Raw genomic sequence first — 16,128 nt, 5'->3', positions numbered from 1 at the left:
TTGTGGGATGCCCATGCAGCATTGCCCATAACTGCTGAACCCATATGCATGCATTAGTAATGGCCGAACCCCAAACCCTCACCCATAATGATAGGCTCACAACTTGTATCAAGTGTTGGCAATAAAAGGCTGTAGGATTTTATTGTACAGATATGGTTATGGCAATAACAATATCACATATCATGATGGTATCATATTTTTGGGCTTGGGTCCTGAGGTTACCCCCTCGGACCCGTGCCGCCACACGCGGGCAGGTTGCCGGCTGACCGTGTTCCCCCAAGAGTATGCCCTCGAGACAGCCCCTGTGAGCAAGTGTTGTATTGATTTCCCGAAAGAAATGCTCCAAGCCCCGACTAGACAGATGGGTGCCATCGTGGAGAAAAAGGTCTGGGTTGCCTAGTGTAATGGCTGGGTGTTTTATGAAACCCAGTCCTCTTGTCATACAGAATCTCTCTATGGTCCTGTTCAGTTTTCTTCTGGATATGTCTATAGATTTGTAGCAGTTGGCCCCTGGCCATTTCTTTCTTGGTAAGATGGCTGAGAAGTATATTTCAGTACCCCTACCGTTGTGCGAAATGCCTGCTAGGGAGGAGTAGATTTCTTCGCATAGGATGCGTCTAGCTGTGTTGACTAGTTCGTTGCCCCCTGGATGGATGATCAGGAATTCTGGGGGGTCCCTGTATGCCACCAGTTCTGCTAATGTTTCGTGGACGTCAGCCCAGCGTATGCCTCTGTATCCCCACCATGAAGTAATGGTGTTTCTAAAAGGTGGCCCTTCTTTGGTCTCTTCTGCCCATCTGCCTGTCCTGAAAACGAATGAGTGGCCAACTATCCATGCCGATCGGAGTGTGGTCCTCGATTCGCCTGTTGTTTCTGTGGTGGTGGGAGGTAGGGAAAAGAAAGAAAAATTTAGGGCGGATGGCTATATCAATTTTGGTCTGATATATCTTTTATAACAGTCTGACTTGCAACCCCCTATGTTTTTTAGTAGTTGCGGTGCTAAACCTCCTTGCCATGCTGCAGTGTGGCGGCACCTATCCTGAAGGAATGAGTGTCGAACTGTTTGGGATCCCACCCTGCTCTGCTGATTGCTTTTATCAGCACTCCTTTAAATTGGTAGCAGCTTAGGGGCGATGCATCCTTGTGGATTAAAAAACTCCCCCCCCACTTTGGTTCGTTGTGCATAATAGAGGTTGGTGATGCAAACTGGGCAGTTTGTTGCCTCATCAATGCAACAAATATTGATGGTTCTTTTTGCACTCGTTTTCGACTGTTGCATTTCTATGTTAACACTCTCCTGTCTCACCCTGATTTCCATGACGCCCAAGCCGTTTGTGGCCTTGGTGCTGGAAGTGATGAGTTCTCCTACCCGGAAAGCCCCGAAGTAGGCTAGGAAAAAGGCTGTTTTAAATAATATTATCTCGTATGGGTGCCAACATATGACTTCCAAATGGCTTGCTATCTGCACCAGTTTGCTGAAATCAAGGGGTCGGCGGGTGTCCACTTGCGGACCCTCTATTCTGTCCCATCCCTTCATTGCATAAGAGATGAGGGCGTTCTGGGTGGGGTCTGAATTGCTCCGTATTTTTGTAAAGTATGAAATTGCCACCAGGTGTCTTTTAGCCCAATCCCTTTTGAAACCTTGTTCCCGGGCCCATTTTAAAAATACTTCTATATCTTTAATCGTTATTAGTTCTACTTGGTTTACACCTGTGGCTTTAAATACTGTTTGCAAACACTTACTGTACTGTGTTGCAGTGGTGCTTGCCACCGCCCTCTCTGCCATCTCCGTTAGGAAGCCTGTGAGGTTGTTGGCACCCGTTGCTGATGTGCCTGATTCTTGTTGGGCATCCCGGCCTGGGCTCTCTGGCGCTGGCGTTGATGCCAATGTGTTGCTGGCACCCCTTTTAGAGGTGCCTGCTTTGCATTGGTCATCCCGGCCTGCACTCTCTGGTGCTGGCGTTGATGCCAATGTGTTGTTGGCACCCGTTTTAGAAGTGCCTGCTTTGTATTGGTCATCCGGGCCTGCACTCTCTGGTGCTGGCGTTGATGCCGATGTGTTGTTGGCACCCGTTTTAGAGGTGCCTGGTTTTCGTTGGGCATCCCGGACTGTGCTCTCTGGCGTTGGCGTTGATGCCGTTATCTTCCCATTATTTCCCAGCATTCTGCTGGTATTGGCATCATCTGTTCTTGGGCGTGCGGCGCTAGCTCTCGGAATCTTGTCCACTGGAAACGAGATAAGGCATCAGCAATGTTATTATCTGCCCCTGAAATATGCTTTGCTTTGAGTACAACGTTTGCTTGTAGTGTGACTGTTGTAATGGCTCGTAATACTTTTAGTACTAAAGGGCATTTCGTAGACCTTCTGTTTATGGAGCCCACTACAGCCACTTTATCGCACCAGATCAAAAGTTCTGTATTCGCTAGTCGCCTGCCCCAGAAGTGTAATGTTAGCCAGATGGGGAATATTTCTAGTAGGGTGATGTTTCTTGTCCACCCTGCTGCTTGCCATGAATTGGGCCAGTGTCCTGCCACCCATTCGGAGTCTAGTATGGCTCCAAACCCCTTGCTCCCAGCTGCGTCGGTGTATAGGACCCTGTTTGACCGGGTATTTAAAGGCGTTCGCCAAAGTAAAGACCCGTTGAAATCCCTGAGGAATTTTCCCCATGTTTCCAGGTCTTGTTTCACCTCTCTGCCTAGCCGGATATGCAAGTGTGGTTTGGTGAGTGATTTGATTTTGAACTCCAGGCTTCTGGAAAATATCCTTCCTTGAGGTATTATTTTGGATGCAAAATTGAGGCTGCCTGCTAAGGATTGTATTTCCTTCACAGTCCCCTTTTCTCTCATTATCAGGTTTTGTATTTTAGCGAGGAGTTCTGATATTTTTGTTTTGGGGATTCTGCAGAGCCCCTTTGCTGCGTCTATTTCAATGGCCAGAAAAATTATGTTTGTGTCTGGTTTGGTGGTTTTTCCCCTCGCTAGGGGAACTCCCCACTGTGCGGCCATGTGCTCCAGTTTTGCTAAAGCCCGTCCGCATTCCTCAGAGTTTGGTGGCCCTATGACCATGAAATCGTCTAGGTAATGCACTATTTTTGTCCCTAGTCTCTGCTTTAGGAAAGCCCATTGAAAAAAGGAACTGAATTGCTGAAATAGAGCACAGGATACTGCGCGCCCCATGGGGAGGCATCTATCTACGTAGAATTTGTTGTTAAAAGTGAAACCTAGCCACTCCTGTGACTATGGGTGGACTGGCAAGAGTCTGAAAGCAGATTCGATGTCCAGCTTGGCCATCAAGGTGTTTCTGCCGCACTCTTGTATGAGCCTTACCGCCTCTTGGAAATGCATGTAAGATACAGCGGATTCAGAGTGTGGGATGCCGTCATTTAAAGACTGGCCTTTGGGGTAGGAGAGGTGATGGATTAGTCTCATTTTCCCGGGTTCTTTTTTGGGGACCAGGCCTAGTGGAGATATTAAATAGTCCTTTAAAGGCATGACGTCCCAGGGACCTGCTACCCTGCCCAGTTGCAGTTCTTTCTTGATTTTGGTTTCTACTATCTGGGGGTTGTCCCTGGCTGACTTCAGGTTCATCGGGATGTATTGTGACCCCGTGCCCTTAAATGGGATGAAAAAAACCTTTGGTGAAACCCTGCCATAGTAACCTGCTGGTTTCCTTGTCTGGGTAGCTGTTTAGGGCGTCCCTAAAATTGCCCGGATTGATGGGCGTTCGTCCTGGTTCTAAAATTGGGATATCATTCTTTCTTGGCTGGTAGTCTGGTACAGTTGCTTGCTGCATGGTCGCCGTTGCAGCTTGTGCAGGCGTGTTTTTATCAGCATTCTTTGCCCCATGTACACTGGTTTTTCCCAGAATTTCTGCATGGGATGTTGGATTTGACAGCTGCTGTTTGTTCTGTCTGTGGGCATTATTTTTAGCCACCCAAGGCTGGTTCCTCAGAAAGGGCTGCTCCCCTTTTTTGGATTTATCATTGTCATGGGATATGCTTACTTACGAATTTTTGCTATTTTTGGAAGAAGAATGCATGGTATCTTCTTCCTGGGGAGGTTCGGCGTTGAGGGTGTATAAATCCTTCTGGACTTCATCCCACTCGATGGCCGGCCTTTCTGACATGCTCCTCCTAAATCTGATGTCGTATCCAAGCCATGTCTTCCCCCTCTGTGTTACTTTTACTTCCCTTATTTTATCAACGTATGCCCAGATCTTCCTACCATCCATGGGGAATTTTTCTTCATATATTGTTGCTAAGATGGCAAAGGCCTGTAACCAGTTGTCCCAGTTTTGTTCGACCTGGGCATTTCTGGCAATAGCGTTTTCTTCTATTTTTTTGGGGTCTCTGAAAGTGTCTTTCCCCTTGCGCTGGGCTTCTATTAGGGAAAAGCTTTCTATACATTCTTTGGCCTATATGGCTTCTTTGATTGTGGTATCAATGTTCCATGCCAGGCATCTTTTGTATCTATTTAATATCTCTGTTTGGAAAGATTTCATTTTTTGGTCTAATTGTGCATTACAGATTGTTACAATGTCAGTTGTATTGCTGCCGGGTCTCCCTGTCGCGCCTGTGTTGTCTGTGCCTGGGGTTGCCCATGCTTTTAGGGCACCTGCTGAATCTGTTGTTGGAGTTGTGGAGGCTGTTGTATTTATAGCTGTGGGCGCTATTGGCAACTGCTGTACTTGTTGTGGCGGGATTGCTGTAGGTAGTGTTACGGGTGGGTTGACAACCGTTATTGTAGGTTCTATTGCGATGGTAGGGTTTGAGGCCCCAGGTTCCCTTGTGGGCGGTGTATGTTTCCCCCTTATTTCTACCATTAGTTGCTGTAATTCCGCTACATTCTCACATAGTTTTGACAATTATTTTGGTACCTTTTCTGGCGCCTTTGGATATTCTTCTCCTTTTTAATGATGCAGAAACCTCCTCCTGGCTGGGTGGGCTGGTAATTCTTTCCCTGGGTAAGCCGTACATGTTTTCTCTAACCCATGCCCATCCGTAGTGCTCTGCCGCTTCAGTGGCTGCTAGCAATTGTGGTGATTTGGGCTTCTGCATCGGTGTTGGGGGTGCCTGTGCTTTCCTTTTGGGCCCCATGTTCTTCTATGCCTGCTATAGGAAAAGGAAAAGGGTTTTATCAAGGAGTTAAACTGTTGTTATCGGCGAGTTTCTCTGCGCCTGTTCTATTTGTTGCCCGTGCTGGATAACTGTTGACTGGTGCCTTCTTGACCGGATTCAAAAAATTGGGCAGCCCCCAGGCTTGATTTACTGGATTTAATTAATTGGTTTCGCTTGTGAGGTCGCCCTGCAATTTTACAGAAATTATTTTAAATCTGCAGTGTTTGGGCCCGCCGAGCTTGAAACTGTGTTCGCCAGCTCTGCATGGCTGTCAAGAAAAGACGAGCTCCCGGCTCGCCGTGCTACCAAACTGGCTTGTGACTATGCCCAAGTTTAAAAATGGCTTGTGTTATCTTGCCCCGCCTGCCTTATAACGCGGGGGTTCCGGTCCACTGTAATAAAATGTATCTCTTCCGGACATAAATGTCTATTTTTCCTCCTTCGTAGCCCCGGCACGGTGGCTCACTTGTAAGTTGTTGAATCGGAAGCCGTCTGCGCCGTGCTGTTCGAGTGCCACTCTCTCCTTCGTTCGCACTGGTATTGGGGATGATTCTGCAGCACGCGTCTTTGTTTGTTTTGTTTTGGACACGCTCGCCGCTCGCTTTTCCTTCTATGCCGAGAATGTTGAAGTTGACAGCGTCCGCGCTGGCCGTTCGGTTGCCGCTTCTTCCTTCGTTAAGGCTGCATTGCAATTTCTTTGAACAGTACAATGTTCAGGAAGGAAAAAAGACACTGCGATGTACAGCGAACTTCAAGAATTGCTAAAGAAGCAAGAAGATTTGGAAGACACTGAGTAAACAGTGAACCTCCTGTTTGCTTGGGTCCCCGTTCAGGGTCCACAAACAGATTATGTTTACTCTGAGCATGTTGCTCTCATTTATAGGACCCAGGGAGGCCCTGGGTCTTTGTTGTGTATGCGGAGGGGGCTGCTGTTGTCGCAGCCCCCGGTCGGATAGCCGACTGTCTGGCCCCCTGGTGGGGGCAGATCTGTTGAACCTGGGCCCTGTCTGACGGTTGATTTCCTTATGGCGCTTGCTGTTTGGAGGAAGGGTGCGATGACTGTTTGCACCTTAACCTTCCGTGGCTTTTGTGCTTGCCAAGACCGCATGTCTCCATAGCTGGGGGGAGGAGAGGAGCAGGCGCGGGGAGGTTGGGGCTGTTCCTCTCCCAGCTGCCGATGGTAACAGCAGTTACCCTGCCTCGCTTGTGGGATGCCCATGCAGCATTGCCCAGAATGGTGAGGCGGGCAGCACAAACGAAGCCTCGGGAATCCATACTGCAGAGTCGCTGCAGACACTCGGGCCACCCACTTTCTCATGCCAGGCAGAGGCGTAGACAGGGCAGGGCCTGAGCGGGGCCTTTCTCTGCTGGTGCTTACCTCAGTCTTCAGTGCCCTCCTGCTGTGTGGGCATTTACAGATGTTAATGTAACTACGGTGGACCCAACTACATTAGCTTCAGTCCCCACTTGATAGAGAATCCTGGCTACGCCTCGGTCGCCAGGCACAAATATAGACACGGCCTTGGCCTAGAGAGTGCAGCACTGCTCACTCATCACCCTTGGCAGGCCCCTCTTGAATGATTCCCTGTAGTATGCACACTGCAGGCCAATGCAGCCCCTCCAATACACCAGCATTTTCGAGGATCTAAATGCGAGGGAGGGGACAGTGAAGAACCACAGTATTTTCTGAAATTCTTTGGCTATAGCACAAGTACCTGGCCAGGCAATTGCCATTCCGGGCAATCAGTTAATTAGATGGAACATTGATAGCAATTGGTCAAGCAACTTGATAGTTGGCGGCAATCCTTGGCAATGGGGTAGTTAGCTGAGCGTTTCATAACAATTAAATTCATTGCAATATATACATGGACATTTATTAGAATTCTTTCCAGGGGGGGCAATTACCTGACCAGTTGATGGCTATCCTTGGCAAAGTTTTGTATGATTATTACACACTCCATGTGTGTGAATTATACTGGAGCAGTGTTCCTGAGGCATCACACACAATCCTGTTGGTCTACGGGGTTCCAATTTTGCTTGACTCTGTTCCTGCAAATTGTTATCCATGAGAGAAGAGTGTGGGCACAGAGTCAAGAACAATTGCTATCCTTTGATGGCAATTCATGGCACTTTGGCAAATACCACGCCATTTTATGGCAAGTCTTTGCTTTTGGCCAAGTCCCTGGGCAGTTGTTGGCAATATTTGGGAATGGAGCAAGTAACTGGGAAATTGATGGCAATCCGTAGCAATGGTGTGAGTACCTGGGCCTTTCATGGCTATTACTGACAGTAGGGTAATTAGCTGAGACTGAGACCAGTTGTCCCAATCTGAACCTCTGTCATTTGGCAAGTTTACTGTCTTTTCACCGATTGGTCCTCATCAAAGAACACATGGGGGACATAAATTCCCTATGTTCCCCTGCAAGGTCTTATCTCTCATAGTGTTAGTGTGCACACAAATACCATATTCCCCGTGTGAGTCACCTCAAAGAGAAGACTTTGGGAGCTCCACTAGTTGGTAGCAGCCTTTTTTTGTTAAAATGGGGTAGATGTTCTATCCCGGGTGTATCCCTACTGGAAACCTCTGTGTAAGTCCAACATCCCACTGCAAGAGTGACGACAGAAAGCAAAGTTGCCATATTTGGTCATTGCTCCTGCCTGTCTTGGAGGTAATGGTTTCCAGAACCTAGAACAGATAGAGCCAGATACATGTTTGGTAGCTGGATTCACCATTAAATCCAGGCTACACTCCATGGAAGAATGGAATGTGGCAGCACCTGCTGGTTGAGTGGCTGCCAAAGTCCTGAATGGATGCAACTTTGCAGTTGGTGAGTTAAAGGCCTCTGAACTCCCAGATTCCAATTCAACTTGAGGGCCTGAGCTCATACCTTGTCGACGCTTACTACGATTCCCAAAGAATCATGAGGCGGCTCTATGGACCTGCAGTTATTCAATACCCCTTCTGACGGCAAAGCAGAGCTGGTCCCGGCTGACACCAGATTACCTGAGAGAGACCAAGTTGTGCTCTCTTCCCTTGATCTGGCTTCAATAGCTGATTTGCCAGCTAAAGCAACCTTTAACACCTCAGCGCCTTGCAGCTCATCCCTGTACACAATGGTCTGGAAAAAACACTGGTAAGCAGCAGCACGCCAAAAAATACACCAAGTGACAGTAAGATGCCGGTGATGTAGCAAGGGGCACATGCATGCAAGCCTGGGCATGCGCGCCTGTCCATTAAGAGCCCAAACCACTGGTGAGGCGCTTCACTAAATAGTTCTTACCTTAACCCTGTGTTGCATTCTGCCTGACACAACTCATGAGCATGCAGCGGCCGCCCATGACATTACACATACTCTCCTTCCCACCCCATCTCCTGAAAGATTTGGTTGGTGTTGTTGCTCTAGACATTCTGTTTAATTTTTCACGAGCTGCGCATAAGCTGAGGGCGAAGGATAAAGCTGCCTGCTTATTCCGCCACTTTCCTCAGAATGGAAGTGAATTGAGTTGTGTGAGAGTGAGGAATGAAAATATATTAGCATGGGAGAGACACAATGACTCAATATGTGAGCTGTTTCTAAGAGAGTTTAACTTGGGGAACCAGGGTGTAGAGCCACGTGGAATTTGAATAGGTATTTTTGACAGATATGATATGCTTTACAATTTCACATTTTGGACACTTGTGATTGGAATTTCTTCAGCATCTCACTAAATCTAAGGTGAGCAGACCAGTGGGTTGGCCACTGGTCCGAAAAGAAAGGGTAGGGGCAAGGGTGGGGGCATCATCACACCCTTATAATTCCTCACATGTGTCCAACATAGTAGAAGTCACTTTGCAATGGATTCCAACTTGGTAGGAAACTCCAAAAAGTGAAAGATGGAAAGATCAGAGTCAAATTCAGTTCCAACGGGGTTGGGGACTGCTGGGACTTTTTGCACCAAAGGAAACACCCTAATTTCACGGCCAAGACCTTAGGGTGGACAGGTAAATACATCTAACCTTTCTGTCTGAGCTACGAAACAGACGCATCCCCATAGAAATATTGTTAGTTATCGTTATTATGTGAGAACATCACCAGGAGTTTCTGAATGAGAATACAGCGAATAATCTTTGTTCCTATAAAGTGTTTTTAGCAATTGGTTGGGATATCTGCCTTGTTAGAGACAGGAGCCAACATCAGTGTTGTGGACAGAACTCTCCTGCAACTGATGTTTCTGTTAAAGAGCCTCTCAGTGCCCAAGACGCTAGCTAGTTGATCCCCTAGGCATTTTCCTACTCAACTAGTAAACATCTTGATAGGTTACAAAACTGCACCCTAACTTGAAAGTGTCCAAGAAAATGTACCAGTAACAATTCTACATGGGAAGGCGCTGCTTGACAACGACAGCCTGTGAAGGAGTGCGCTTCTGCAGCTGGGATGCTATTCAAAGGCAAGTTGCGCCTGCCAACCAGCAGCCCAACCTGGAATTTTCAGTTACTCTCGTAGGAGAAGATTCTGAGGATTATCGACAGGCAACTCAACATCCAGAAAGTACACTTTAAGGAGGTTTATTTTACAAAGTAAATGTGCAAGAGCTTAGTGTATATTGGGGATGTGATATGTTAAAGAAAATCAAGGATGACTAATTCCAGCTTGATTAGGGGCTGTAGTCCATCAGCCCATGCCCCTCTTCCCATCTCACTACCTGGCAGTTAAGTAAACATCACTCATATTCTTTAGAATTTTAAGTGCCCCAGCACTTCATTCTTTGCTTGGCTGAGTGGTTGCTTCTTTGTGACTGCCATCACTATATCGGTTTCCTTGGTGGTAAGTTGCACCAGTTAGTACTCAACGGACTCCTGGGTTGTAGGCCCAAGTTCCAAGCTTGATGATGTGTGCTGTATCTCTCTGAGCCTGGAGATGGCAAGGTTCAGGACCAAGTGCCAATGGCAGACTCCTCCAGAGTCTCTGCAAGCACTAGGGTGATAGGCACCAGATGAGTAGTGTTCCTCCAGACTTGGGTGTCACCTCCTTCTCTTGGTCTCCCGTGTACTTTCCCCCCTCAACCACAGTTCTGTCAATGTAAGGATTTGGGGGCTGGAACTACAGTTCCCATGGGCCGGTAGTTTTTGTGCTTCCTGATTGGGTCCTGTCACTTGTTCACAGGACACTGCACGAGGCGCTGGGGTAACCTTTTTAGCCTCGCCTCGGCCCGTGCTGCTTGCTGGTGGTTTGGAAGATGCAGGCATGGGCCGAGGCTACAGCAGGAGGATTGACGGTCTGAATGAGTGGCGTAAAATCAAGAAGGCGTGCGTGAGGGTGCGGTGTGCTTGGGGAGGTTTGCTCTCCGTGTCCGCTCTCAAGCTGTTACATGAACATGCCGTGTTACCTCACCTGCATGCACAGACCTGCACTTTTACCATTTACCCACGCACACTTCAGTACCTGAGGAGACCGGGGTCAGTTCCTCAGGCTTGAGATAAGTACACAGTGTAAACACGAATAGTAAATGTGGGATACAAATGCATTTGATGGCAATTCCATGACTAAGGAGTATGATTTATAGTTGGGGCTAGATAGAGACAATTTCCCTACCAGGTGCTGAGATTACTTGTAAGAAGGACTAGACTGAGAACCATGGTCACAACTTTAAAGGTGCATAATACGTTGCTTGTTTAGCTTACATGTTGTCTGTTGCTTCAAGTTCCACATGCTGCTAGCTTCTGAGTCCCAAGGAACTATTGAATGTGGCTAAATGTGCTTATCTGTGGGGCTAAGAAACTATATGGATGCAATCGCGCTAGGAGGTTAGAGTGTGGTAGGGGCAGATGGGCAGGAAGTGAAGACCAGCTGGCTTGGGATAACATGTGCCCTTGATTAAGGAAGAGTATTCTGGTAAGTCTTGAGTGTGCAGAAAGATCCAAGAGCCTAGTTCGAGGAACAAGGATTGGGTCTGTTTATGTATGTTCATATCATCATGTTGGAATTATATGCTATGTACTTTCCCTTAACTCCCCTTCCCCATCCATTCAATTTTCCTTACCCTATTTCCGGTGCTCCTAACTGCCTGTAACGCTTACCTCATAAACTCTGCGGGAGCACCTCTCTGGAAAATCAGGTTGTACTATTCTTAGTGTGCGTTGTAATTCTATACAGTCATGTTATCTAAGAAAAAACATTCAGCAATCCTCAATATACTTGTCAAAATGCACCAATTCAGAAGTTACTTCTCTAACTCTCTAGGGTCTTTACCTTTTATTATTTGTTGGTGAGCTCTCCATCCTGCTTCTACGCAAGGGCGCTTGTTCTGAAGAATGGAGATGAAATGGTAATTTCTGAAGGGAGTAAGGACCAGTAGTGTGCGTGATATGAGAGCAAGAGAGCTATTGGGGAAAGTAAGGAGATAGAAACTATCCCTGACAAGAATAGCACAATTGGAGCCGTTCCATTAACAATAGAACGAACTAGGCAAGGAACTCCTAACTTTCCTAAACCTAAAATGAGGAACGCCTATATGTGTGTGTGAACACGTGACTAGACAATGTCAACTGCTGAGAGAAAATGTGCCCCCATTAAAATAGGAGTACCTAACAAGTGACTCTGTAACTCTTAAAACATATATATATATATATATATATATATATATATATATATATATATATATATATATATATATATATATATATATATATATACAACTTGCCACTATTGTGATTCCCCTCTGGACATTATCAACCAAGGTGAACTACACCTTTACACTCTCAACAATGTGCTTGCCTTTTTCACATGAAACACTAGCTTCGTGCGGAATGTGTGGAATGCTAACCGAAGGGAGACCAAATTCCAACAGCTAACTATTATGACCCTAGTTAGTTCCGCTGACTGGAATGAATGTAGCACCCAATTTATAATAACTCAAACAACATGTGCGCCTTTGTCATAGGGCTGCAGTTCACTGCGGCGTGTGTAAAAGGTTGACTGACAGGGGAACAACTTCTTACAGCTGACACGAAAACAAGGTAATTCAGCTGACTGGAAAATGCACGCTGCACCATCTAGTGATAGCCAAACAAGTGTGCACAATAAACATTAAGCAGCCAATACTTGCGATAAATGTAGGTTGACAAGACAATGAACTCCAAACAGCTGACGGAGATTCAACAAGAATATTCTGCTGACAGGAATGAACGCAGCAACAGTGCCGCGGCAGACGTGAAGGCAACTGCCGATAATGTTGACTGAAAACGAACACTATGGAATGCTGTGGTAATGACTGGGAAGTTACAAAGGCTAACTTCAGAAGGAACAATGGTAAACTAAGGTGAAGGATTTCATGAATGGGCTGAGGAAACTGTGACTGAAGCTGGCACCGCGGTAAGCTTACACTGCAAAGCAGACAGCGCGGAGCGGGGAGGGGCTTATATGTGCAGCGAGTGTGAAGCACTAGACCATCACTATCACTTCCCTTAGGACTAGTAGGCCGCCATCTTAGGTAATGAGGAAGTGCCTTCTGCAATACAGCCTACACATGGTTTTTCACTAGTTACAGACCAAGCATGATAAGCCGTGGTCCACAAATTCATAGAGGCTAATCTAGGGGCATGACCCATGATCATGACACTGCCCTCCCTATACACAACGTCTCCCTAACCCTCTTCCCCCCACTGGTTGCAGCATTCGCAACCAGGAACCCGTGCCAACCAAGGTGGGAGGGTTGACCTCCATTCGGCTTCTGTGGTCAGGAAGAAGTTGTGTTACTTTCCCAGTGGGCTTGACAGTCTTCTCCTATTTACTCCTTGGCACCCCACAATGATTGGGCTGTACTTACCGCCTCTCTTGGCTTACAGCCCATTGTTACTCTGTTGGCCTTGTCCTGTCCTCCCTCTTCCACTCTACAGATGTTTACTTTTTTGTGCACTCTGTGACAAAGCACCAGCTTAGCTATCGAGTACCCAGTGGGGTGACCCAGAAGATCCACTGGCAACCCTTCCATATCCCCCTTACACATGGCAGGGGACAGTTACAGGAGGAATCTATTTGGACTCCTCCTCAAGTGAAAGAATCCAAAGGTTCCACCAGCCAGACTCAGAGTCCCAGAGAAGGAAAAAAACACACTGATTCATTGAAAGCCATCTTTAGTCATAAGACACATCTAAAACGCCCCCTGTTACCTTTACCAGAGATCCTGCAGTGGAATGGAACCTACTTGAAAGGTCCAGAGAGATTCTCCCCAAGCCTCAAGTTCCTGCGCACAATACAGTGTTGCCAGTTTGTGGTCTTCCCACAGCATTTGTACCCATGAATGGTGCACACTTACCAAATGATTGTCTGCTGGCAGAGGCTTTCTTCGCCGTTGATATAAAGTTTCACTTTTAGGGAGGTCAAGCATTCCTTTCAAATTCAAAGGGATTTACAGGGCTCTCTGAGATTGTATTCACACACTGGGGAAGCAAGGCATATGTGCTCTTCTCAAACAGTGTTTTGCACTAACTGGAAAGTGGAAGTTAATTCCAAGATGGTGGACAGACCAGATAAAGGCTTAGTCCACTCCTAAAAGCCTGAGTAAGCTATGGTGTGTCTGTGAGGGATAACCAGTCCTACCTGTCATCAATTTCAGGACATAGATGCCGATCCTCAGAGATAGCACAGCCCAGGGGGAGGGAGTACAGGGTTATTAAAACATGCAGGCTCAGTCTGTCAGAGAGGGTGTTTGGACAGTTTTGGCAAGCACAGAGAGTACACAGATGAGTTGGTGGAGAGATCCCAGAGGTTGGGCGAGGTAAGGCAAGGGACAACTGTCAGTGGATAAAGACCAACGAGGTTGTGGTCTAGAGACTGGGAGAAGTCATGTTAGGAGGCACCTAACATGGATAAAACCGAAGAGGAGGCAGGAGAGTTCTAGAGTTGGAAAGCAATCAGAAAGTGGTTGAAAATAGTATGGAGGAGATTGGAGATATGGAGGAGTAGGTTGGTGATACTAAAGAGATAACAAGGGATTCAAAGAAAGGAGGTTGGGAAGCAGCAGGAGAAAACTGGCCACAATGAGGAGGAGGCATAGAATCAGCAAGTGAGGACTGGTGATATTGAGGTGGAGTTTGATGATGCTGAGGGAAAGACTAGTGAAATGCACTAGAAATTTGATGGTACGGAAGAAGAGGAGGTTGGTGATACTGAGGAGAAAGCTGTGAGTCAGCATCGTTGGATTGGTGATACTGAGGCAAGGTTTGGTAGTACTGAGAAGGAAGTTGTTGAGCCTAAATAGGATATTAGTGAAATTGAGGGAAAGACTGGTGATATTTAGGTGAATATTGGTGATATTGAGGAAGAGTGCTGAGATTGAGAAGAAGATTTGTGACACTGTGCAGAGGATTGGTGATAGTAAGAAGAAGGTTTGGAAACATTAGTAGGACATTTGAGGAGAGTATCAGGAAAATATTTAAGAATATCAGAAGCTATTAGTTTGAAGGTGGGAAACCTTTCAAACACTTGTGAAGAACGTTTGGAGAGGAGTTCGAGGACAATGGAGAAAATCCAGGGTGGGAAGAGGGAATAAAGAAGAGATAAGAGAACATCATGACGCAATTGAGGAGAACCAAGAGGAAGACAAATGTCTGGATTAGGACATGGAGGAATTCAAACACAGTCAAAATGGGATAGTTCCATCAGGTTTGGTTGGCCCTAGGCAGGTGTTAGAGTCAGGAAGAGGAACGAGCAGCCAGTAGGGACTGTACCTCAAGCTCAGAGAAGCAAAGGAGGGGTGAGAGATAGAGACCCTGGGTGGAAAGGATAGGCCGATTTGAGAGATTCAGCCCATAGGGAAACAAGAGGACACTCCTCCTTGGCTCTATCAAACACCAGGGAACAAGCTTCCCAGTGAAAGTGAAATATCAGAATAAGAGGTGGACGCTATTCTGGCGGAGCAACTCCAACTCTACTATTCCCTCCTCAACAAGGCCAAACAGACCAAGCAGTCTAAGTATGTACCTGCCTGGTGACTTCCTAAAACCTGTGATTGAGACTAAAAGAGAGAAGGCTTTGGCATCCCCTGGAAGCCACGACACACAACTAAGGACTATGTGGGAGAACTGACTTGGACCTATCGTAACTTTTGTCAAGCACTTTGTTTTCCCCAAGAGACTCGTCCCTCTGTGATTGTTCCCTACACCCACCACGCAACCTGCAGAGAATAGCCCTCCTGGCTATTTTCATTAATGAAGACCCCTTTTGTTTATTGTTTTGGCCATCCTGTGTGAATTTACCCATTATATAAATCCTGTATTGCAAAGGTTTGGTCTGGCTGGTTCGCTGATCCCATCACGTTATGTGACAACTCTTTCTTCTTGTTTGCTCTCCTCATCCTTATCCTTCTCTAACACCTCATTTCCAATATCCTCGGATCTTGCTCCCTCAGTTCTCTACCCCTACTCCTGTTTCTACACCAGTGACTTTCCTTGTCTGCTCTTATAAGCACTCTTTTCTGCCCCTCCCCCTCTTCCTGTTCTGACCACTCTTTTGCAACCTTCTCCATTCCTTTTGTTACTCTTCTCTCAGCTACCTCCTCCCTCTGCTGGCCCAGTGCCTTTTATTATGAGCGTTCCCTCCCTCTACACCTCCTCTCTATTCTTCTCTTCCCAGATTTTTCCTACTCAAAGCCTCTTTTCTCTTTTTCTCCTTGTTCTACTTCTCCACCACCTCTGCTGTTCCTCTGCTCCTGTATGCCCCATCTTCCCTCTGTACTTCTTCAAGCTCCCTGCTCTGACTCGCCTCTTTTTCCTGGTCTGACTCCATCCTCTATCACGTGCATGCAACATAAGAAGCTGGGACTCCAATCCCTATGGGTGTGCCCATGAGGCATGCAGCAGCCAAACTAGACCCAGCTGTGTCCCTTTGAGAGCTGAGGGCAGGAATTGGCCATTTGAATTTGAATGTATCTTCTCAGCTGCTTTTAGTCAGGCTTGAGCCCTCACAATGCAGTCTGACATATTACCACTCAGAGCACAGTACTTCTGCCACAGGCCTACCCGAAAGCAAAT

General features: G+C 46.8%; 1 protein-coding gene across 11 annotated transcripts in view; it reads left to right on the top strand.

The window, feature by feature from the left end:
* The window catches only part of CIITA (class II major histocompatibility complex transactivator), an 807,875-nt gene that overhangs the window by 644,298 nt on the left and 147,449 nt on the right, over positions 1-16,128 (top strand). The gene's annotated exons all lie outside the window — the stretch shown is intronic.

Source organism: Ambystoma mexicanum, chromosome 2q (genome assembly GCF_040938575.1).
Source record: "Ambystoma mexicanum isolate Mex_15411 chromosome 2q, UKY_AmexF1_1, whole genome shotgun sequence".
NCBI classification, from domain to species: domain Eukaryota; kingdom Metazoa; phylum Chordata; class Amphibia; order Caudata; family Ambystomatidae; genus Ambystoma; species Ambystoma mexicanum.
Note: the sequence above shows the minus strand (reverse complement) of the source record. Positions and strands in the feature narration are given on the sequence as shown.